The sequence below is a fragment of the Octopus bimaculoides genome, chromosome 4, assembly GCF_046866305.1.
Source record: "Octopus bimaculoides isolate indiv1 chromosome 4, ASM4686630v1, whole genome shotgun sequence".
NCBI lineage: Eukaryota > Metazoa > Mollusca > Cephalopoda > Octopoda > Octopodidae > Octopus > Octopus bimaculoides.
Window position 1 is genome coordinate 89,870,383 of NC_142931.1, and position 23,921 is coordinate 89,894,303.

At 36.6% G+C, this 23,921-nt stretch overlaps 1 long non-coding RNA gene across 1 annotated transcript in view; it reads left to right on the plus strand.

The window, feature by feature from the left end:
* LOC106877314 (uncharacterized) overlaps nucleotides 1-17,573 on the plus strand; it is a 41,984-nt gene extending 24,411 nt beyond the window's left edge. Inside the window, exon 2 of the long non-coding RNA XR_001410368.3 lies at nucleotides 17,344-17,573. This is a non-coding gene — a long non-coding RNA (uncharacterized LOC106877314). The remainder of the gene's footprint in view (nucleotides 1-17,343) is intronic.
* Nucleotides 17,574-23,921: the final 6,348 nt, after the last annotated feature.

The following is a 23,921-nucleotide window of genomic DNA, read 5'->3' on the forward strand; positions in this document are numbered from 1 at the left end:
CGCACTTGGTTAAATAAGATGTCTTGTATCTGTTTTGCCTGTGAAACTACTACATTAGAACTTCATTAACTGCCAATATTTTTCGCACCATTAATTTTACTATCTCTCAAACTACATTAACAAGGACACAATTAAACAGAGAAGCAAAAAACAATTAACAGAATTACCGGAGGGGCAGAAGCAAGTGAGATACGAGATAAATAAAATAGAAAGATCAAATGTGTGTGTTTGACGCTAAACAGAGATAACCATAACAGCAAAAGGAAGTTGGAACAAATATTTAACATAACTAGCCAAGCCAAACCACTCACAGAAATTAAGCGTACCCTGTTCCCTCCTTCTGACCTTTGAACTGGTCTTTGCGTTTACTAGGTACAAATGACCTTTTAGTACAACTGGCATTCCAACTTCCCTCTTAGTTACCAGACGAATTTTCATACATGGTAATTGGTTATTTGTCATCGCTTGCTAGCTTACATTCTCTGGCTTGAATCCAGCTACTAGCAAGCAGTTATGTTTTAACAACAATAATGTTGATGTTATTAATGTTTTTACTACTTTTAGTATTGTTGTTGTTATTGGTCATTTTTTAAAGACTAGATAATATTCATTATCGATTTCTGTATTTTCTCTTTCTCCAAGTTTGGGTGTGGGAAGGATGAGAAGGTGTATAATGGTGAAAGACATAGAATCTATAGTTGCATCTGTGAGGAAAGCAATAGTTTTTGGTGATACTATTGAAGAGCATTAAAAAGAGCTAACTTTTGCTGATTCTGTTCTTGTCGTTTATCACACGACGTTCCTGATGGTAGTCTTGGTGCTCTGATGACGATGTTACTAGAAATGGTTTGTTATTATGGTTATTGCTCATGACAATGATGTTGTTACTAATACAGATTTGATATAGTTAGTAGTACAACACTGGAGTAATACTGGTGTAGTTAGTGGTATAGACCTGTGGCAGTTAGGAGTAAAGAATTAGTATAGTTCATGGTATGTTATTAGTACAATCCTGGAGTCATTAGTAGCACAAGTATTGATATAGTTTGTTGTATGAATTTGGCATTGTTAGTGGTACAGTATTGAAGTAATTGGTAATGCGATATTGTGGTAGTTGGTAGTACAGATGTTCCGCTGTTAGTAGTATGGTATTGGATAATTATTGATTTCAAATTTTAGCACAAAGTCAACAATTTCGGGTGAGGTGTAGTTCAGTCGATTGCATCGACTCTAATACTCAGCTGGCGTTTATTTCATCGATCCCGAAAGAGATGGAAAAAAAAAAAAATCGACCTCGAAGGAATTTGAACTCAGAACGTATAAACGGACGAAATGCTACTAAGCATTTTGCCCAGCGCCCTAACAATTCTGCCAGCTCGTCGCGTTAGTATTCGATAATTATTGTGGTATTAAAGAGTTAGTTAAGTACAGGTGCTGAGGTAGTTTTAGAAGGATGGTGTTTGGTGTTAGTGGTACAGTATTAGTGTAGCTAGTGGCATAGTGTGGAACAATTTAACAGTATGATATTTGGGTAGTTAGTAATATGGTGTCGCAATAGTTTTGTATTGGGGTAGTTAGTAGTACTGGTATATTTAGTATGCGTTCGGATACTTAGTTATATGGTGTTCAGGTGGTTAGTAGTATGATATTGGTGTAGTTAGTAGTAAAGGAAATGGAGTTTTGTGTTTGTGCAGATAACAGTATGGCACTGGGTTAGTTTGTAGTATGATGCTAGAATATGTAGTAATACAACTTGTGGGGAGGGGGTAATTAGCAGTACAATATAGGATAATTTGCATGTTGTTAGCAAAATACTGCATTGAAATAGTTAATGATATACAGGTAGTTCGGGGTATGACAATGTGGCGGGATTCTGGTTAAAACACCCCATATAACGTGTCATAACTTCTTTATTTTTTGGAATTTTCAGAAAATTTTAATGTGAATTTGTGTTCTACACACGGGAATTCATACGATTATGCAAAAATAAAAGAATGAAAAAATTTGTGTGGTGATTTAAGGGTGATCTAGCTATTATTTTTAGCACACCTTATGACCACCTATCTTCCTCGTTTCTTTGTCACTCTGACATGTATTGGTGTTTTACAATATTTTTCTTCCTGTAAACACATTTAATGGCATGATGATGCACCCATGGATGGTCCATTGCTGGAATTTAAACAAAAACTTCAGACTGTCTGTATTTTAAACACTAATTTTTTTAAAAAAATAGGATTTATGGGTAAGAAGTAAGAGTCAAAAAAAAATTTTTTTTTTTTTTTTTCATAATCGTATGAATTCTCGTGTGTAGAACACAAATTTGCAAAACTTTTCCGAAAATTCCCCAAAATAAAAAAGTTATGAGGGTTTATATGGAATACTTGAACCAGGATTCCGCCGACATTGTTACTCTGATGTAGTAAGGTGGTGATGGTGTACACCCGATTTCATTCCTTTGGTCCATCACGTTCTCTTTTGTTACAGATAATCCTGCAAACCGTCAGAAATCACCACCACACAAAGGTGCGTCAGTGGTAACAAATAGAGTGGCATCCTAACAAATATACCTCCAGCTGGGTAGTCAACCCACAAGCAATAGCAATCAAATCTTTTTTAGAATCATAGCTTTCATTTTTTTTTTTATGAACACATTGCATAATATAGTATCAGGCACTGTCAGGATAAAAGAGGGAATAGTCAAAACTGGTATACATCTGACTGCCGGTTTGCTCTATCATAGATGACCTAGAGTTAGCAAGAACGATCGCGACGATGACATTTAATATTTGAAAATATATCAGTTTAAAGTCATCTGAAGTCAATGAAAAGCTCCTTTAGTTGTGTGACTCCCATTGAGACTGATACTACAAGTGGAGTAAGAAGGATTTTGTAAGAAGTAAGAACAGACTACTGCACCAATAACAATGGAAGAGACGGCTAGTGAGCAGCTGCCAACTGGTGCCGATACAAGTTGAATAAATTGGGAATGCTTTAATCAACCGAGAATTGGAAATGACTGATCTAAAAACTGGCACTTCGTCGGTTGCGACGACAAATGTTCCAGTCGATCCGATCAACGGAACAGCCTGAAATTAACGCTCACCCATAACGTAATTCTCAGTGAGATCCATCGTGACACAGAATGGGACGAGGCTGGCCCTTTAAAATACAGGCACTACATGTTTTTACCAGCTGAATGGACTGGAAAAATGCGAAATAAAGAGTCTTGCTCAAGGATACAATGTGCCGCTAGGAATCAAACGCACGACTTTACGATCGGGAATCGAATACCCTAACCATTAAGCCACGTGCCTTCACTGATCTAAAGTGACACTGAATAAATGGTGATACAGCTCTTCCAATGGTTCCTAAAGGAATGCCTCCACAAGCATTAAAATCATGCAGTTCTGCTAACTTTGCAGGGTATAATGAAGATGTAAGGATAAGTATTTGACTTTAGCTAAACAATTTAGCTGATTGTAAAGTGGATTTAAGATCTTTTAGAGTCGACTTTGTCTCTCAGACTCAAGATCATGAAATTAGTACCATTTAAAAATGCCTGTTTATTCAATCATCTACAGTCCTTCTTTACAAACTGATTGCGCTTTCTTAATATAAGAAATCGATATGCATTATAACAACTGAGAGAGCGGACGCCGGGAGTGAGATGAGGCATAACATTTCTCAGAGCATCCAGTCTTTCACTATATACTCATTCACTTGCACCTGCAAATTCCTTGAAAAAGATATGAATATCACTTCTTTTACATTTCCCTCTTCTACAAATCTGTGAATTCAAGCTTAAATACGAAATCAGTATTGAGAGATACTGTGTTGTTGCTGATAATTAGCCCCAGGTCAGTCGTTGTCCATTAAACTTATGATAAAGACATTTAAGACATAAACAACCTACCTTTTTGTATATACAAACAACTGCTGTTGTAACTACACCAATATTTGTATTATTACCCCCCCCCCCCCCCAACAAAAGTGACAAGCTAGCAGAATCATTACCGCACCGGACAAAATGTTTAACAGCATTTGTTCCGGCTTTTTATGTTCTGAGTTCAAATTTCCTCTGAGGTGAACTTTGCCTTTCATCCCCTCGGGATCAATAAAATAAGTACCAGTTGAGCACTGGGATCCATGTAATCGACTTCTCCCCTCAAAATTACTGGCCTTGCGCCAAAATTAGAATGAAAATAAAAATCATTATTATTACTCATCCCAACACTTTTGTTATCCATTGAAGGAATTAGCCGATACTTTTTGCAGATCGAGCAACAGAATAGAGTCTAGTAAGACACAACGATAAACAGCAGCAAAATCAAGTCTGGGGAGATTAGAACTAATATGTAGAGGGCCAAAACTAAATACTACTGGATATTTAGTCTCGACCTCTGCATTTTCTCCAACTCTACTGCACTAAGTTACTCATTTCATATATATAATGAAAAATTTACATTTCTAGGCGAGGACAGATATGATATTGTGTTGAAGCCTACTCTACAAATGAGTGGATATAAGTGAAAGAGACCAAAACATAAAATTTTGGTATCAAATTTTGCTAACTTTATGAACAACGGAAGAAGGCTCTTCGCGATCGTTCAGTCTTCTAAAGACGTCAGGCAAATTACCTGCAACTATCACACTATCGACATTAGAAAAAGAGGGGGACTTTGAATAATATGATTCTAGACATTCTGTTTGAATAAAGAAAAGTGGGTATGATCACAGCGAGATCTTTTTGTTCGTAGGTCTGCTGGATCAAGGCTGACGAATAACAACCTGGTAACTTTAAACCGCAACCATAGCAAAGATCCACGGCAAATATGTGGCGTTCACGACTGCTATGCTGGTCTCAACCAGTTTGATCCCTCTTATACCTGGATTTATAGGGGCCTATTTACCACTCGATCACGTACCTCCATCTCGTATGCTTTTTTTTTTTTCAAGTAGGGATGACTGGAATTATCCAGCTATTACGACGGCAGCAACAAATTCAGCCATAACAATGCTTGCATTGAAGCAATGTCATTTCTTCTATTTGACACGCAAATTCAAACAAATACACCGATTGACAAGGACTGCATATTTCAAAAGCTAGAAAAATGTACATGCTCATATACACATAGTTTTGAATCATCCAACGACAAACATAGGTTTACGCATGCTTACTCATACAAGTAAATTCACCCGTACACATACGCAGTCAGAAATGTCGAGAAACACACACATACATGGTTATTTCATTAAGTCCACTACTTATGAGCATATACATTCAAACTAATACATGCACAGAAACCTTTCTCACAGTTTCATTTGTATTCTCATACAGCGTACTTACATATATACAGGCACAAGCATTAAAAAAAAGCTCCCTCAAGCTAAAGAGCATACATTCTCTCATTTACCCATCCACATAGTAACCACAACTAAACATACCTCTTATCTACAAACACTCATCCAGCAAACAGGGAGAAAATAAACAGCACACTCACAGACACACATTTTCTGTTACATCTCTCTCCCCTCTCACAAAGACCACAACATTCCAGCAGTGGTGCTAACTGTTATTACCTACCCACACGCAAGCGACGACCTCACCGAAGGAAAATGGTGGATAGAAAGGAATACGCAATAGAATGAAAGACATTTCGATTCATCTTCGTTAGATTTGACAATTGACCTTTTCTCAATGAAATACTTGCTGTTAAGGTCAAGGTCAGTTATTTGAAGAATGCTTTAATATCGGTATTTTTTTTTCACTAGACTGTTCATTATGCATCAATGTCTGGCCATTATAATCATATCGTTGCTTGTTCGTCTTGCTGCTGCCGTTTTTTTTTTCTATTTCTTTCTTTAATACCTGAATGAGAAATATCCTGTAATTGAGTCTTTCCGAATTCCAGTCACCTTTCGTATTATATTGGTGTTGAATAGCAGCAATACCAAGCATACTGCTTGCATTTATTTCGCAAAGACTTTCAACGTCCACCACTACACCATGTGTTGGTATTTGCGTGTGTGCAGCTGTAAGCATGCATGTCAGGCATCTCGTCTCTATACGGTACGCTGAGATTGTTAGTCGAGTTAGCACAATTTCTAATGACAAATTTGAAGTCCAAATTCCCACCTGAGCCTTTTTTTTAAATAGATCGAATTTATATATTTATCTCTTACGCACAAAACTAATTTTGCAAGTAGAAATTAATAAATCTAATCGATCCAAAATTATCACTTATAATATCTTTATAAATCAGGGAAGATGCACAGACATTATTTGAACATAGGAATGCAAAGCACCTAACTAGGTATCTCCCTGTTGTTCTACAGTTTATATCAGTCCATTCACCCCAGAGATGAATGAAATAATTATACATTGTAAACAATAATAGATACGTTCAGTTGTGAGTGTGTGTGTAGGGGAGTAGGGCTCACTCATTAGATGAGTATTTAGTTGTTGGTGAGGCTGATGTGTCTGGTCCTTCGCAGTTTTGCTTCTGTACTTTCGAATTCGTTGCTGCAACTGTTGTTGTGACCATTCATTAATTCCACTATCACAGTTGCCACGTCCTGCAAAGACTGAATTGTAGCTTAGTTACTACGTCGTACCTCTTTCACTTGGACTCTTTGAATGATTTTCGTTCCTTCGTATTTTAGAGCACGCATTTTAGCTCTGTCATAGGGGCTTGTGCTTTTCGTTGAAGAAATGGTCGGAGTGGATCAGTCGCGCCGAAAGCAGGTTGGTCACAATGCTTTTGTACCCCACTAAACACCTAGATCTCCTTCTAAATTAGTTTTCTTTTTTTCGTTAGTTGACTCCATTCTAATCGTTATTTTCATGGCAAATCATTTGTTGCTGACGACTACCCTTACATTCTTGAGCTTTGCGCATCGGGAAAGATGCATTCAGTTTTTAGGAACTAGATCCCTACAAATGAAGGTCGACCATACAGATCACAGATTTGTCGTCTTTATATCCGATGATTCTAAATTCTAGACAACCTACGTTATTCTTATACATTGGCCTACAGAATACTCTAGATACTATCTGGAGGATCCGATGCTGTATGTTCATGTCCACATTAGCACATTCGAAAAATCCAGTTGGTACCTGTCAGACAAGTGGAAATATCTGTGAATGTTTTAAAGGCTTTTACACCTCTTTTCTTATCAGTTAACCCTAAATATTCAGATGGTGCATCCAAGACGCCCTTGCAATCTCCCATTAACACTAAAAGGTGGGACGTTCACAAGAAAGAATCTAGACACCTAAAGAAATCTGGTTGTCCCACTCTTGTCGGGTATAGACAGCTACTAATCTGAAGGAGTAACTTAACTGCTGGTCACCTTCAGTACCACCGACTTACCTTCTGGGTTCACGAGAGTTACAAACTTTTCCGAAACAACACAGCGATTCCACCCTATTCCCAAGTCGGTATTAGTTTAATTGGAGATGCGTACAACTCGCACCTGTCGAATATGGATGCGAAGGCATGCACCTTGGAAATCATAGTCTTGCCAAAGGTCACCATATTTATATCTGGTCAGGTGGTCTTGCTTTCAAGTTGACCCCAGACCAGATGCGTTCAGGCTACCTATGCTAAGTAAGGCCAGTTTGAGTCAAAGATTAATCACTTGCTCCTTTGAAAGGTCAGACGACCCGTTTTTCCGGTTAGTTGTAGGTATTTCCGTTACTAAATTTGTGTAAATCATTTTGTTTATGATCCCTCGCAAATCCTCCATTCCATTGGGATATTTTGTTTTAGTTTGTTGCTTCATTTTTAGATTTTAAGATTTGCTTGTGTATGAAAGTACGTTATTTGTTAGTGTGATGAAGTTATTGTGTTCAATGCTTGTATGCTGGTGTCTGTCATTCATTATTTTTTGTTGATTGTATCTATGATTGTGTAGTGGATGATTTATTTTTCCTTAGTTCGTGTTGAAGATGGTGTTCGAATCGTTTGTGCAGATGAGCGTTTTGAATGTTGAGGTATTCTGTTACTGTTATCGTCGCTGTTGTCAGTGATGTGGCAGTCTTTAAGAGCGGTACTCTGTTGCTGCTTCCACTGTTGATGTCATTGTTGTAGAAGCTTCCATTATTTCAGCTGCTGTTGCTGATGTTGCACGCTAATTAGGGTGTTATTTTGACGTTGTAATTATTGCTATTTTTGGCGTTGTTGATGCTGGGGTGTTGGCAGTGTTCTTTCAGTTATCCCTGTCTCTTGTTGTTAGGGCAGACGGCCTTAAGATGACCAGTGTTGTCACAATTATGGCATCTAGATTCTACAGCCGTCTACAACGTGCAATTTTCCTCCTGAGTCCTCTATTAGCTTGAGAATCCTCTCCAGTGTCTCAGGTTTCAGCTGCATCAGAATCTCCAACTCCAATCCAACTCAATTTTCCTTTTTGAATCCTTTTAATTGTAGTAGCGTGCTAGGAATCTCCAGCACAACACATCAGCAGCAGCAGCAGCAGCAGCATCATCATCATCATCATCATCATCATCATTATTATTATTATTATTATTATTGTTGTTGTTGTTGTTGTTGTTGTTGCTGTTGTTGTTGTTGTTGTTGTTGTTGTTATTTATCTTTAATCTGCATGTTTGTTACAGTCACTTGCTGAGACACACCCAGCGTCCTGGGGCGGGTGAAGGATAAAAGATGTTACAGTATAACTGAAAGTTAGGGAGGAGAAGTAGCGAAATATCTTCATGTAATACACAGACATTTAAATGGATATGGTTTTTCTAACGATGTGTGGGCAGTACCTGTCAGTACAATCTTTTGGATTTCTCTGAGACATGGTTCTCCTGGGATTTTATCTAGATGTTTCTGAAATCCCTTTTTTATCATACCTAGGGCACCTACAATAACAAGAACAGTTCTTACTTAAAGATCCCACATCTTTTGTATTTCAATTTCCAGGTCCTTATATTTACTTAGCTTATCAAATTCCTTTACAGATATACTTTTGTCAGTGGGAACACTTACGTCTATTAGTCTACAAGTATTTTCTTCCCTGTCTTTAATAATTATGTCTGGTCGAGTGACCTGGGTCGCTCTGTCAGTGTTGACTGGAAAATCTCAATGGACAGTGACATTTTTACCTTCAACGATTGGCTCAAGATGATGTTCATACCAGTAAGCAGGAGTGGTGATTTTGAAGTGTTTGGCTATTTTCCATTGTGAATATTGTCCTACCCTATCGTGGCGATTTTTATATTCGTTTGGCGTCAGCACAGGACATCCCGAGATGTGATGATCTATTGTTTCGTCAAATGTGTCGCAGTATTATTATTATTATTATTATTATTATTATTATTATTATTATTATTATTATTATTATTATTATTATTGTTATTATTGGAGTAAAATGTCGAGATGAAATGTAAAAAGAAGAAACAGTGAATAAGATATACAGAATATTTAATATAGTGTTTTCTCTAAAATACATACTGCCAAAAGAACAGATTTAGCATTTTGGAAATAAATTATAAAATGACTGTAGAGGGATTATTGATTATGCGTACCAATGAAAGAAAAGCATTGACAAAAAGACATCAAAGAACGACAGTAGTACTAATATAGTTAAGTGCAGCCGCAGTAACTTGATAAGACTTCCAAACATTTTACTGGAGAAGCTGACATCACCATGATAATAACATCCCCTTCCCCTTCCAGAGTAAGTTATCTACACATTACGTATAACAAACATTTTAAACAGGGAATTTTTAACTGGAGAGAACCTTGTATACAAACGTATTATAGCAGCTGAATAACTGTGACCAAGTGATGCATTACAATTAACAACGACTGTCAAAATAACACAACTACATCTACATATGCTCTATGAATACTTGCAAACTAGTATCTTGATAATAAGATCTTGAAACTTGATCACTACATCACTCAATTTATTTGTTATACACTTGTGCCTGTCATTACGGCATATGTGAAGTTACTTAAATGTGATGTTATCACTATCTTAAGAACTCTTAAAAAGCTGATTAACATCCGACTGACCTTGTTGTTTCGAATCGAGTTCAGTTAAGATATCGACAATGTCATCAACAAAAAGAAAACAAAAATGATTTCTAACTTTAACACAATGTTACAAATGTTATGAAAGGTTACAATCGATTTAAACAACATGAGTACTTCTGTTTTTAATGATAATTAGAAAAAAAAAAAAGACACTGCCTGTGATACTTTCAGGGCCTCTTAGACTGCTACAGGGAAGTTACACTTATACAGCAGACCCGTCCCAAATCCTTGCAACAGAAAGAACTTCACTAAAGTTACCCAAAAGATAGACGGTTGTGGTATTAAACCAGGTGATGCATTAAGTTTACTATTCAAAGAACAAGAACTTTCCTCCAACGGACTTTCGCACTCGCACATATATATATGTGTGTGCATATATGTGTGTATGAGTGTGTGGAGTGTGTGTGTGTGTGTATGTGTGTGTGTGTGTGTGTGTGTGTGTGCGCGCGCGCGCGCGCATGCGTGTGTGTGTTTGTTCACCCACAGCTCGACAATGGATGTTTGTTTACATACCTCGTAATTTAGTGGTCCGGTAAAAAGAGATCGATAGAATAAGTACCAGGCTTTAAAAAAAAAGTATTGAATTGATTTGATCGACTAAATTTCTCTCATAAAACCTCTGGTCGACACAAGGCTAAAATCAACCCGAGTCACTTACTTTAATATATGATCGTATCCGAAACCAAAACAACAGAATAGTTGCGAAGGAAAAAATTATGCTATACTGTCTATTAGATAAATTAAGGTGAATGGGGGTATTTACCGTCTTTCTTGAAAGAAAGATGAAAATCATATAGTGCATTTAAACTCATGATCTATAAACTAACAATACTATAACTTATCCACACGATGATTTATCTTCTATAATTTGGTTACAAATTTAGTTAACATCTGTTGCTGTAGTGTGGTTTATAAACGTTGTTTACAAGATGGGACTACAAAATAGGAACTCAATAATTGAAAGATGTAATAAAATATTTCAGTCTAACAAAAATAAGATTGTTTTATTGTTATGTTTCTCTCCAGACATAAATATGTATCTCTAGTGCTTGGTAAATTCGGCTTATGTCCATAACATTGAAAATATATTTTGTTTAGTCTAGATGCGCGAGAATATTGGCTGATAGCCCACCAATGCTAAACCGTTCCGAGAAGTAAAACAAACGAACGACGGCGAGGGAAAATGAATATCTCTCTGAATCTAACAATTGTAGAAAGATGGTATCATGTGGAAAGGGTAGATTATATCGATATAACAGCTGTAAGAGGAAGAATTAGCGAAGCTCAATGAAAGAAGATTATTATAAGATGTAGGATAGGAGAAAATAAGTATAAGAATAAGGAGGGGATATATGGTAAGAGGCAGATCTGTGTAAGAAGGGTGAAAAAATGTGACTTCATGAAAATAGGTGAAGAAATAAGTTCATCATGAGAAATTGAGGCATAGAAGATAAATTTTAAAATATTAAATATAAAAAGATATCTAAGAGAATGGAGAAAGAATTTATAAAGAACGGATTAACAAATGAATATGAAGAAACAACATGTGGAGCAGAGACCTTAATAAAACTCTGATAAAGCCAACAGACCACAACAGTTTCCGTCGAGGATTGAATTAGATTTCTCAAAATTTACCTGCAATTTTAAATCTGTTATGTTAGAAGTTTGCAAATTTTATATAAACTTCAAATTGGAACTGAATCTCATTGTTTATATGACTGAGAATATAGAGGTCATGTTAATAGAGTTGTGGACAACCATCCGAGAACTTAGAAGTTCATAATCTTTCACTAATAATGTTGTGTCCATAGCCGTATATATAAATATATACATATATGTACGCATATATATACATATGTGTGTGTGTGTGTGTGTGCATATATATGTGTATGAGTGTGTGGAGTTTGTGTGTGCGTGCGCGCGTGCGTGTGTGTTTGTTCACCCACAGCTCGACAATGGATGTTTGTTTACATACCTCGTAATTTAGTGGTCCGGTAAAAAGAGATCGATAGAATAAGTACCAGGCTTTAAAAAAAAAGTATTGGGTTGATTTGATCGACTAAATACTTCAAGGCGGGGTCCTAGCACGGCTGGAGTTTAATGACTGAAATAAATAAAAGCTAAATTATATATATATATATATATATATATATATATATATATATATATATATATATATATATATATATATATATACATACACACACACAGAGAGTGGGGGATAGCTAGCTAGCTAGATAGATAGATAGATAGATAGATAGATAGATAGATAGATAGATAGATAGAGAGATAGATAGATAGATTAACACATGAAAAGCATTTAAGTAGCAGGTAAGTCGAAAAACGTTAACTATATTATGTAACTTTGTTTTCGATTTTGTTTCTAGTCGAGTACATCACTTTAAGGCGATGAGCTGGCACGTCGAACAAAAATGCTTAGCGGCATTTCTTCCAGCTCTTTATGTTCTGAGAGCAAATCCTACCGACACCCACTTTACTTTTCATTCTTCCGGAGCCAATAAAATAAATTACCAGTCAAATTTTGGAGGTCTATGGAACAGACTACCTTTACCTCTAAAATTGCTAGCCTTGTGCCAAAAAATGAAATTGTTTTGTATATATCCTCGTACATTTGTTGTCTTCTTGTCCTGTGTTACATTAATCCTACTGTCTTCTCCCTATACTGTTTTTCCTAAACTTTTCTTAGTAGATTTTATTTTAAATCTTCTGGCACGCTGAAGCTTGCAATCTTGTTCTTAAAGTGCGCTTATTTGTCTATTGTCTCTATGTTTAATATTGGTTTCAAATATTGGCACAAGGCCAGCAATTTTGAAGGAGAGGATAAGTCAATTATATTGACCCCTGTGATCAACAGATAATTATTTTATGACCCCCGAAAGGGTGAAGGGCAAAGTCAACCTCAACGAAATTTGAACTCAGAACGTAAAAACGGACGAAATGCTGCTAAGCATTTTTCTCGGCACCCCTATATTCAATGTTAATATGGAAATATAAATATGGCTGCGAGCTGATGGGGTCGTTAGCACACCGGGAAAAATGCTTAGCAGCATTTCGCTCGTACTTTCGTTCTGGGTTCAAATGCCGCCGCAGTTGACTTTGCCTTTCATCCCTTTCGGGCTCGGTAAAATAAGCAGCAGTTGCGCACTGGGGTTGATTTAATCGACTCAGCCCCTCCCTCGAAATTGCTGGCCTTGTGCCAAAATTGAATCCAATATGAAAATTATACACCCACATACACCCATACACACACATACACGCGTTTTCGGCATGATAAATCGCTAGCTACTAAACCTTTTTCTATTTTCTGCCCCTGTTTATTTCTGTGTTCCTTTCTGTCGAAGAGCATAAGCTCGAAATGTAAAAGACTTTCTCACTTCACGAGCGTTAAACTAATACATCTGTTTGTTACTTACACACCCGTCTTTGACTTTTTTTATTTTGCAAATTCTCACTATACATACATACATACATACATACATACATACATACATACATACATACATACATACATACATACATATATATATATATATATATATATATATATATATATATATATATATATATATATATATATGTATATAAACCTAAATATCTTAGATATGTGTGGGCCAAAGGTTAGCCCAGGCCATGTCTAACTTACTAGGACAGGATCTGTTAAGTTATTTTAAAGTTAAGTTTTGTGGTATCATGGTTCATGGAAGCAGGGAGTTGTTGCTGACTGAGATATATCCGGGTACAGGTGGTTTATCTGGTACCCCTTAAACACACACATACACACACACACACTATATTTGAACCAATTTTTCTTGATACTGTGAAAATTTAGTATTCTGTGAAAGTATGGGTTTATGAAAGAAAATCTTTACGCTGTATGTATGCTTGTAGCCAGCAGTATATTTCTCAGGATAAGTTTGAAAAGTTATCCAGTAACTTGGTTTCGATTTTGTATCTGTTGCTACGCTTACGATTTGTATTGATATCGCTAAATAAATCATTATAGATTTATATAGTCTTAAAAATATATACTGGGGGAAAAAAACCTTATCCTAATCCTGTTTTGATCGTTTTCAAGTGTTTCATGACTTAAAATAAATCCTATCTCGTTCATATAATACAATTACAATTCTTAACTTTCATCTGGATTTACAGGAAACTACATAAAATTCTAATTATCACCGAGGACTGTAAATGCAGTGTATAAAACTTTAGTTTGGAGATAATCGTACTGAGAATAATGTTCTCTACTTAGCTTTGAAGAAAGATCATTAAGAGTATTTATTCTACATTTATAAATCCTTTAATACCTTTCACGAGAACATCGATAGCTATCTTCTTACCTAGGCTACGGAGCTCAAATAAGGAATGTCTGTGTCTAATCAGGCAAGATACAACCGCCGGACAGATAAGTTACTGAATTCTTGATTAATGTTTAATGAGATGTGTGAATCTATTATATTCAAGAAACAGATGGGGTTGGAATGTGACGGGGGAGGGAATTGTGTCAAGTCAAAGAAATTCTTAAAAGTAAGTCTCTGTGATCCAAGTCCATAAGTCAGTAGCTTCCCTGGGGTCGCCATTTCATCTTACGTTGTTAATGTTTTGGAGTAAAATATGAACGTCGTACAATATTTCTTGCTTCACAGAAAGCCCAAAGTTGCTGATATGAACTCATCATCATCATCATCATCATCATCATCATCATCATCATCATCATCATCAACATCAACATCATCACCATCATCACCATCAGTTGCAGTCGGAGTGACAGCATAGTTTGCAAGTTTGCAATTCTATTTTAAAGCTATTTTTACAAACGGCATCATTAGACGAAGAATAGATACCTACAAAAGATGAAGCAAGAGAAAGGCAGAGAGACACACAGAGAGACAGACAGACAGACAGACAGACAGACAGACCGACAGACAGACAGGCAGACAGACAGACAGAGACAGATAGACAGACAGAAAGGGGGAGTGAGAGGTAGATATATAGAGAGAGAAGGTTGGTGGAGGTGTATATGTACGCATATATAAATACCATTCACATATACGCGCAGGAGTGGCTGTGTGGTAAGTATCTTGCTTACCAACCACATGGTTACGGGTTCAGTCCCACTGCGTTGCACCTTGGGGAAGGGTCTTCTACTATAGCCTCGGGCCGACAAAAGCCTTGTAAGCGGATTTGGTTGACGGAAACTGAAAGAAGGCCGTCGTATATATATATATATATATATATATATATATAAACAATATATGAGTATATGCATATATATGTACATGTATGTATATACGTTCATCCACATGTACATATAGATACATAACTGGGTACATGACGTGGCAAAAGAACAAGGACAAAAATGGTAAACAAGGTGCAACATATATATATATATATATATATATATATATATATATATATATATATATATATATATATATATATATATATATATATATGGGAGAATATACGAAAAAACAACAACAGACGAGGACAGGTGGTGTAAATAACAAAAGGATGTATTAGTATGACGCTCGGGAATACGGAAAGTCTTTGACGTTTCGAGCTACGCTCTTCAACAGAAAGAATACGGAGACAAGGAGAAAAACACGGAGAAAAAAAATTGAATAGTGTCCAGTCAACGGTCAATCATATATGTTCTTATGTTTGTGTTTGTTTACAATCCCGTTATCTAGCGGTTCGGCAAAAGAGATTACTAGACTTACAAAGAATAACTCCTGGGGTAGATTTGTTTCTATTTTCTATTTTCTCTCCTTGTTTATTTCTGTGTTCCTTTCTGTCGAAGAGCGTAGGCTCGAAATGTAAAAGACTTTCTCACTTCCCGAGCGTTAGACTAACACATCTGTTTGTTGCTTACACACCCGTCTTCGTCTTTTTTATTTTGTAAATTTTCATTATACATACATACATACATACATACATACATACATACGTACATACGTGCAAACATACATACATACATACATACATATATACATACATACGTACATACGTATATATATATATATATATATATATATGCATGGCCGCAGTCAAATGACTGAAACAAATAAAAAATAAAAGAATATACACTTATGTAGACACAATTATACAAACATATCACCCAACATATTTCCTAAGTTTGCATGAGAAAGATACAGAGTAGTAGTAGTAGTAGTAGTAGTAGTAGTAGTAGTAGTAGTAGTAGTAGTAGTAGTAGTAGTTGTAGTAGTAGTAGTAGTATAGGTAATTGCTTGTGGTGCATTTTCTGAATGCACAGCAATATGTTGCAAGCACTCCTGATAACTCGCACCCAACTGTAAACTTTGAAAGTTCCCCCAAAGATGACAGTATCCGGCTGTGGAAGATCAAAGAGACGGTATACTCAATAAAGATTGATCTCATTAGTGGAATGTCGAAACTAATAGAAGAGAAAGAAAGAAAGAAAGAAAGAAAGAAAGAAAGAAAGAAAGAAAGAAATATAGATAGCACTGCCATCACTACGACGACGATGACGAAGAAGAAGAAGAAGAAGAAGAAGAAGAAGAAGAAGAAGAAGAAGAAGAAGAAGAAGAAGAAGAAGAAGAAGAAGAAGAAGAAAAGGGCGTAAAAATAGTTTTTTTCTTTTTTTTCTTTTTACCTGAATCGATTCTTTTCATCTTGAATCTGTGTTACTGGATAAAGTATGACAAGGTGTAGGGGCGGAAATGCACTAAGCAGGATAACACCCGCAGATATTTCTTCGGGCTGAATCAGCGCTGACTTCATAATATTTTTGTTGTGGTTGATGTTTATTAGTGCCAGGTCAGCACTGAAAGAGCAGACCTATTATCAAATGCATTTAAACCGCAATCTAGTGAGATGCCATGACGGAAATATGACTGCTTTTTCTAGTAGGTTGATTGGCCTAGTATAGGCTCCCTTTCAGCGTGTCTTAGTAATTCATTCTCGAAACAATTTTATTTTTCTACGGCAACGACTGTACTTTCTTGTACTTTTACTTAATGATTCTTGTATCATTACTTCTGCAATCCCTGTAAAGTGTATAATTCACTGATAAAGTCATAATAAGATCAAAACAGATTTCCCCGTACTTGCAAAAATAATTAAAATTATATAAATCAATATCCAATGGATTTTTCAGTGAAATAACCAGAAGTAACATGTGAAAGCAATGAAGGTTAAAAATAAAATAGAAAGAATGGTAACGAGGACAACATACTAGGAAAGAAGTGTCAGTAAATTTCATATCATTTCATTTTCATATTTTCAGGTGATATATTAAGTGTTGTGGATATAGCAGCTGAAATAGCACACCACTTCAAGGCAATATTTCCAGCAACTAAAACCACAGAGAAAATTATTCCGTGACTTCGACATTTCGAGAAAGCGATGTCCTGTTAACGTTATATCTGGTACGAACACATATGAAGTAGTAAGTTCAACAATCATGACTACATATCCACGAATCTTCTTTGCTTTATAAAAGACTGTTACATGTAACCTTTCGTGTTTATTGAGAATTATATTACAACAAATCAGGCGTGATTGCGTCGTAAGAAGGCGCAGGCGCGGCTCTGTGGTAAGAAGCTTGCTTCTCAACCACATTGTTTCGGGTTCAGTCCCACTGCATGACACATTTAGGCAAGTGTCTTCAATTATAGCCTCGAGTGGATTTGGTAGACGGAAACTGAAAGAAGCCTGTCGTATATATATATATATATGTATATATTTATACGTGTGTCTCTGTGTCTGTGTTTGTCTTTCCGTCATCGTTTGGCAACCGATGTTGGTGTGTTTACGCCTCCATAACTAAGCAGTTTGACAAAAGAGACCGATAGGATAAGTACTAGGCTTACAAAGAATAGAATAAGTCCTGAAGTCTATTTCTTCGACTAAAAATACCTTTTAAGGTGGTGCTCCCGCATGGCCGCTGTCAAAGGACTGAAACAAGTAAAAGAAAAAAAAATATTGTCAGTTGACAAAATGGCACCTGTTTTACTCTGAAGAATGGTGAAGGATATCACGGAAAGAGTCATTTCATTTGGCAACGCTCCTTTCTGCACATACAATCTTTGCCCCTATCAAGGTGAGCAAGGAGGTGGTTCGCGGTCTAAGAGTTACTTTGGGATAACTACAGAGAATACTCCTGTTATTCAGCGCATACATAAGTATGTTTTCAATAACAGGAGCATTCTCTATATTCATTCCAGTGCAGATCTGCCGAAATAGAAAACATTACCTTTTTGAAGTAGCAGCTGCTCACTTTATATCTTCAATAAAAATGTAACACACATCTTAAAGTTTTTACTGTCTCTTTTGTTCATTCGGTAACTTGAAGCTATCTCCTGCTCTTAGACTGCAGAAACATAACTTTCGAAATGTGAAATGATGTAAAAATATCTTTTATCTTTTCCTTTGCTTGATTCAATCATTAGACTGTGGTGATCATGCTGGGGTACCGGGTTGAAGAATTATTAGTCGACTGTATCGACCCCAGTACTTATTTTTCTTAAAGCCTGGTAATTATTCTATCGATTACTTTTGCCGAACCGTCAAGTTACACTATCAACGGTCGTCGAGCAGTAGTGGACAAACACAGACACAAAGATACACACACACACACACACACACACACACACACACACACACACACACACACACACACACACACACACATACACATACACATACGACACCAGCTTTTTTCAGTTTCTGGTCTACCAAATCCACTCACAAGGTTTTGGTTGGCACCAGGCTATTGTAGAAGACACTTGCCCGAAGTGCCATGATGTGAGACTGAACCCTGAACTATGTGTTTGGGAAGCTAAATTCTTACCATTCCTGCGGTATGCATAACTTATTTTTTGTTGGTTTTGGTTTTTCTAATCCAGAAATTCTGGAGCTGTATGGACGATCAACACTACCAGCTCACATGATCTTGTTCTCTACATTTCTGATCACTCGGCTAATGTATTTATTTTTGTGTCTGTTGTCGATTAGATGTTGCTTAAGAGATATCACACGAAGTTCAATGTCTGTCTCTCTGACAGATTTTAATACCCTTTTCCCGCTCTTTTCTCTGACAAAAACAACACCACCGCTTCTATAGAAACTTTCATCTGATGTCAAGATATCTATGGAACGAAATTCCTCTATAGACCAGACCAGTAAACCAAACGTAGTATCAACGGGGATACTGCAAATGCATTGTGAAATATTATCTTGCAAGCTCCGACTGTCATATTTATTGCAAGTTAAATATTCTTTGGTCACAAGTATGTATGTATGTATGTATGTGCGTGCGTTTGTGTGTGTGTGTGTGTGTGTGTGTGTGTGTGTGTATGTGTGTGTGTGTGTGTGTGTGTGTGTGTGTGTGTGTGTGTGTGTGTGTGTCTGTGTGTGTGTTTCGTCAATATATATTGGCGAAAGATATAAACAACAAGGAAACGGAAAACCAGTGTTTTCCAAAATATCCTACATGATATTTGTTCTATCTTTGGTTAGTTGAAAAACCTGTAACTAGGGCCGGTTTTAAATCAATTAGATAGATTTGTTCAAACTGGGCCCCGCACACAGGCTCGAGCAGAGGATGCTATGATGGGTTTTTAGCGTATCATTGTGGCTAACGGTGGAATCTCAAGCCCTCAACGCTTTTTGGCTGGGACTGGCCTATTACACGAAGCATAAAACATCAATCTTCAGCGTTCGTAGAGTAGAGAGCCCCACTGACAATTCTCTGATTGTGCGTCACACTTCCGAGCGCCGGCTCTGCCTGTAACCATCTATGCTATTGTTCAAAAACTGCCAAGAAAGAAAATATGAAACGTAGTTGTCTTACATTTCTTCTGATATTTATCGTTTACTGGTATTTGCTCATCAGTGTCTATAACATTAGTATAATGAGAGAAATCTTTGTGGAAGTACGTAGTCTATTTATATGTCTCCCCCCAAATTATAACTTGCCTTGTGCTTTACTTTATCGACCTCGAATGGATGAAAGTTAAAGGTAACTCCAGCGAGATTTGTTATTGGGTCACATCTACAGTGATGGATTGATCTCAGGTGTTTGAGCGACGGACAAAATGTTTGTAGTAAACACTTTTTTACTACGGAACGAAATCTTCTCCCTTTCTTGTTCTTGTTCACTCACCCCATAACACTGCTCCCTGTCTCCTCACCTTCCTCTATATCTACTATTCGTATCTTTTCTACAGCTAATATCCCAACTTAATCCACGCAACAATTTAGCCTTTTTACGTTTATTTTTGTATCTCTTTTCGTTTTTCCTGTATATATCTGAGATATCATTCAGACAGGTTCTGTAGATAGAAAGTTCTTAAATTCCATCAACTTACCCAGAAAGGAACTTACAACTATACATGTATCAACACGGCTCTAATGGCATGTCGGAGAGATGAAAAATATACAAAAGGTAATACACACACACATACACACACACACACACACACACACACACACACACACACACACACACACACACACACACACACACACATACATGCATACGTAAATTCATATATATATATATATATATATATATATATATATATATATATATATATATATATATATATATATACAGATGTATATACGTAATATTTATACATGTACATACATATGTATATATACAGAGAGACATTTATATGAGTATATATATATATATATATATATATATATATATATATATATATAAATCAGTACACAGGATAAGGACATAATCTTCCATGCTAGAAAGACTTTACTCTTTAGCGAGAACGCAGAGTGGGTCAAGACTACCGATACAGAGTCTTCGATGTGAGCATGGGGTCATATGATGGAGCAGGCATATGCGATCTTATTGGACTATTCCTACTCGATACGTTGGGCAAGGCTTTTCCTGGCGTAAACTTCGCAATTTACAAAGATGATGCCCTAACTTTAACCGCAAATACCAATGGACCAGCACAGGATCGGTTTAGGAAGGATATTATACATTTGATGAAAACTTTCGGCTTTAGCATAACTACAGATACCAACCTGACGGTTGTCAATTTCCTAGATGTATCCTTAGATCTAAATAAGAATATTTATAAACTTTATAGGAATGTGGGATCCTGCCCCCCCCCCATAGTGTTTAAGAATTTAGTTAAAAACATTAGCAAAATAATTTCTAGCCTCTTCTCCGATAGGGACATTTTTAATTGCGTTGCCCCAGTATATAATAAGGCTCTAAAAGATAGTGGTTTTAGCGAGGAAATACCTATACACCTGCTACCAGTCCAGTAATAAAGAAAAGAAAACATAGAAATAGGAAAACTATCTGGTTCACACACCCCTACTCACCCGAAGTGACCTTTAATATAGGCAAGTATTTCTTAGTACTGATAGATAGACATTTTCCAGTCAACCATAGACATAACTTAAAAATCAGCTTCAGCTCAACTATTAATTTTAAAAATATAATCGCACACAACACACAAAAACCACAATATGAAACTAGCTGTTCAGGCAGGGATAAAAATTTGTGCACGCTAAATGGAGCTTGCATGTCTGAGACCATCATTTATGAGGCCACCGTGGACTCTATATCCACTAAGAACACAATTTCGACGAAGAAATACGTGGGCCTTACAGGGGGTAATTTCAAGGTCAGGTTCAATAATCACACCTTGAGCTTCAGGCACTGGGATAAAAAGAAAACTACCAAATTATCCAGTCATATATGGTCCTTAAAAGATAAAGGTGTCAGTTACAACATCCACTGGAAGATCTTAGCCAAGTGTAAGCCCTACACCAACGGCAGTAGAAAGTGCGGTCTTTGTGATATGGAAAGATGGCTTATCTGGAAGGCAGCTTAGACCCCGCCACATGCCTAAATTCAAGAACTGAACTTTTCGGATCATGTCCACATGTGGCTAAATATTTGTTACGTTTTTGGTCCCCGCGAGATTACTGATAGGACTGGCTTTCTATATTGTGTCTATGTACAAGCTTTTTATTTCTTTATACTTTTTACTTAAATTTCTTATATATTTTTTATAAATTTTTTTACATATTTATAGAGATATTGTTTTATAAATTTTTTACACATAGTTTTTCTGTATTCTACCTTCCACCCTGCTTTTTTTTTCCTGTGTGTATATAGACGTGTACATGTGACTTTTTGTGCGCGTTTGTGGATGAGTACGTGTGTGCGGATACGTGCGTATATAGACGTGTGTGTGTGCATGCGAGAATGAGCGTATATAGATGTGTTTTACCCTTATGGCCTTTTTACACTTTTCTCTGTATTTTGCCTTTAGCCCTGTTGTTTCTTGGGCATGTGCATATATAGACGTGCGTATGAACCTTTTTTGCACGCGTGTGTATTATGTGTGCGAGCGTGTTGCGCGCGTGTCTGTGTGTGTGAGCGTGTATGCGGGTATATGTATATATTATTTTTTTTTTTGGTGAATGTGTGGGTGAGTATTTGTGTGTTTCAAGTGAGGGTGGATGAGTGTATATAGACATACATACATATATATATATATATATATATATATATATATATATAGGCGCATATATGTGGGTGTGTAGGTGCGCATGTGTATGTATGGACTGGTGCGCATACGCGAATACTATGGCCATTTTTACTCCCTTACCTTTACTCCCTCCCCTCACTTAGCAGTCATTCTAATAGCTCTTTTGTCTTAATAACGGTCAACCACACAGTAATTTTCCTTTGTTTAACGATCATTTTCATAGCATTCTTCGATGGCCAGATAACCGAAGAGATGGCGGCGTGGGTTTCCGCTCCGGCATCCGAAATTCGGAGTTTTATTATGGCTACCGAATAATTGTCACATATTATTTATATATATATATATATATATATATATATATATATATATATATATATATATTACGGAGATGTACTTGCATAGCAAGTGACTTGATCTGAGATCGTGTGCTGAAACGAAAATAATTGCAGCGTGGAAGGTGTTTATAAGCCATTTAAAATAAAACACAAAATCCGTTAGATTCACTTCAACATTTAAATTTAATTTGTCAAAATATTTTCGTCGCTTTGAGACCGCGACCTGTTCACTGACAAAATTCTGTGCTGCATCTCTCTCTCTCTCTCTCTCTATATATATATATATATATAGAGAGAGAGAGAGAGAGAGACAGAGAGACAGACAGACAGACAGACAGACAGACAGACAGACAGACAAACAGAGAGAACGAAGGAGGTGAAAGAGATAATATGAGAGAGTACAAAGACAAAACTCATACGCATGCGCACACATGTACGTACACAACTTGTATTCTCTTAGATTTTTATGTTTACGAAATTTTTGTTTGAACATCATTTTCAAAGCGGTTGTCCCGTCTCCCCATTTCTCTTTCCCTTACTTTTTCTTTCTTTCCTTCTGTCCTTTCTGTCTTTCTTTCGTTCTTCCTTTCTTTCCATTATCCGTCTTTCTTCATTTCTCATTCTCTTTTTCTCTCACATTCTCCTTTCTTTCAGATATTTTCTTCTACTACACTCACCTTCTCACCCACGTTTCCTCAGATATGTTCTCCTTCAACTTTCTCCACCTTCACCTCCATCTCTCTTAGATATTTTTTCCCTGTACTCCGCTCCTTCTCCGTCTACACTCCTCCGTCTACTAAACACACTCTCTCCTTCTCTCCCTCTCTCTCTCCCCCTCTCTCCCTTTCATCCACACCCCCTTGCTCTCAACCCTGTTCGCACTACCTCTCTATTTCCTATCCTTTCTCTCTAGCCACTAGATATTGTTACTTTCGGAAGCACTTTCAGTTCAAAAGAACTAGAACTGGGTAAACTTTACTCCTGTTTTTCTT